This window comes from Pan troglodytes, chromosome 12 (genome assembly GCF_028858775.2).
Source record: "Pan troglodytes isolate AG18354 chromosome 12, NHGRI_mPanTro3-v2.0_pri, whole genome shotgun sequence".
Taxonomy (NCBI): Eukaryota; Metazoa; Chordata; class Mammalia; order Primates; family Hominidae; genus Pan; species Pan troglodytes.
The window spans coordinates 39,186,189-39,189,213 of NC_072410.2; positions in this window are offsets into that span (position 1 = coordinate 39,186,189).

Consider the following 3,025-nt stretch of genomic DNA (forward strand, 5'->3'; position numbering starts at 1 on the left):
ATATGGCCCACAAATAAAACCATGTTTTCTATTTTTACATGATTACATGTTAAATAGTTGTGTAAATATCTACGTAATATCCTTGATTTTACCTCTTGGTCCACAAACCCTAAAATATTTATTACTTGTTCTTTCAGGGAGGATTTGTCATCCCCTGGTTCAGAGACTAGCTGCATTTTAAAAGAGAAAATCAGAAAAGAAAATAATCCTTGAAAGCAATAATAACAAAGCTATTTTATGCTACCAATCACATAGCATTATACACATTGAATATGAGGAATAAATTTAGCAAAATATGTAACATCTTGGCATAGAAATTCACACAGTATTATTTTTATTTTCATCATAATTCTAATTTCAGATGCATACCAATGAATGAATGTCTTTAGGAACAGGATGGCATCTTCATGACTCTTCAGATGGGACCGTCTCTCTTCAGAATATATTCATAATGAGCTCTCAATGAGCTCAGCATGGAAATAAGTTATCAAATTGCCTTGAACACAGGGAAGGGGTATGCTGCTGTAACACTTTTAGAGTGTCAATATGCAAAAAAAAATTATATATATATATAGCCCAGCTTCACCTGAAAGCAGAGCCTGATACTAGGTTTGCATGCAATTCTAAATAACAGGAGAGCAAGACAAGGCTAGGATTAAGTTATAAAGGACATAGAAACATTTGAGGCTATGTCAAAGCCACTTACTAAAGCATCCACTTGCTAAGAGCTAATTGCTAGATCTCTTGAAGTCTGTGGACCATCTACTAAGAAACTATTCAGAATTGCATGTTGCATGGAGGTGACAAGGGAGACAAATTAATTCTCATCAACTATAGCCAAAGTTTCCTTCCACAGAATGATAAATAAAAGTCTTTCTGGAAATCTTTTCTCTGCTGTGAGGCTGGCTTAAGGTCAATAGAGCAGCCTCAGCAAGGTAATCAAGATGTACGAGATGTGAGGCAGGAGGCTGGGACCTCAGGAGATGTTCTCTCAGTTTGATTTGCTGGCTTGAAGTTTGGCAATGTCCATGCAGAGCTGGTAATCACAGCAGCCACAGATGAAAATGAGACAGGTATTGATGAGAGGATTCAAGCCAACATGTAAGAAGTGACTGATACAATAAATTACAAAAATAAGTATTTGAATAATTAAAATTCTTTTCAAATTCTCCCATACTTTCAGAATAATAATAAGTAAATCCTAGGATATCTAAACTAGGATATAAAATTAAACAGAATATAAAATTAGTAAGTACTTAATATGCAAAAAATGATTGAAAAACCTCAAATATTTGTATTGATCCAGTAAGTTATTTTAATTAGTGTTTTAGTTCCAATTACTTTCTTCATTTTTTTTAAGTGTTTGATGTAAGGTTATATTGAAACATGTGGTGTATTTGGGGGTTTTAAATGACCTGAGTTGCTTCTCCATGTGAAGACAGAGAAGTGAGTCTCATCTTTTCACAAGTTGGAAAAGAACAAATAGCAATTTTGGCTGGTTATGTGATGGATGAACTGCATCCTCCCTGAGTCTGTGGTATCACTCTCTTCCATTTGTTTCTGCAGTGTGTTTGATTGCCACTTCAATGCCCTCAACTCTATTTGGTACCATGCTTTGTATTTGCTTTCTCTCAAGTGACCGCAGAAATGGAAGCAGGTGGTATTTCCAATTCCAACAACCACTGTTAAGCACTAACCTCAGGTTCAGATTGCAAATCTGTTACAGGTTGATATTTTTTTCTGGAAAATGGCATGTAACTCCTTCTGCTGCATTTTAAATTGCTGAAAGCTTATTTTATATTTTCTTCTTGCTGTAAAAAAATAGTTTATAAACGAATTAATTGAAGCTAACCTAAATGGCATTTATCTTATTGAGAATATCTATAAAATGTCCTTAATCAAATAAATATCACTCCTGATATACTGTACAATTCATCGTTTTAAAATATAATATTCAATGATTTTTGGTATGTTGCATTATTATTTGTTATCTTGTGTTTATACATGTGTGTGTATATACCACATATGTGCATATGTATTCTGTTTTATATATACTTATATAAAACAAAAAGCTGTATAAATATATACGCATATATAAAACCAAATTGCCATTTTAACCATTTTAACCATTTATGAGTGTACAATTCAGTGGTATTAACTACCTTTATATCATGCAACCCCTAACAAATGTTTTCTGCAAAAAAAAAAAAAAAAAAAAAAAAGGATTGACATTAAAGAATTCTAAAACAGAACTACGGTATCTGTGTATTTTTGCATGAAATTTCAGAAAGCTTGATCACTGTTCAAGGAAAGAAAAACTTCTGAGAGAATCAATTCTATTATGTTGAAAGTTATTGCAAATTAAGTATATAACTTTTATGGAGAACTTAGTATAAGCAGACACTGTGTTAAGAAATGTATAAACCTTGTTTCATTTTATCATCATTTCACCAATCCAGTAGGGATGCTATTATTATCTCCATGTAGATGACTACTCTCAACAAGGGGGTTTAGAAATTTTCCCTGAAGACAATAAGTAAACAGTGCAGCCAGATGCAAAAAAATGGGAGGCCCAGTACACTCTTCTCTAAGAAGAACCCTGTTACAAAACTTGTACTGTGTTCTCAAAAGTGCCCTCATTCCTTAAAAACACAACTTGGATGTATCAGTTTGCTAAGGCTACCACAGACTTGGTGGCTTAAACAAGAGCAATTAATTTTCTCATAGTTCTAGAGACAGGAAGTCCAAGATCTAAGTGCCAGAAGGACTCTTTTCTTCTGAGTCCTATTTCCTTGGATTGCAGATGGCATCCTTTCACTGCCTTTCCATGTGGTTGCCCCACTGTGTATCCAGTCCTGGTGGGTTTCTTACAAGGACATCAGTTATGGCGTGATGTCCACATAACATGATATATATAAGAATATATATATATACAGACACATATATATATTACATATATATGTATATATTCAACTACTTGGCAGTTTGATTAAGGGCTCAGGCCATTCCATCTTGACATTTTACA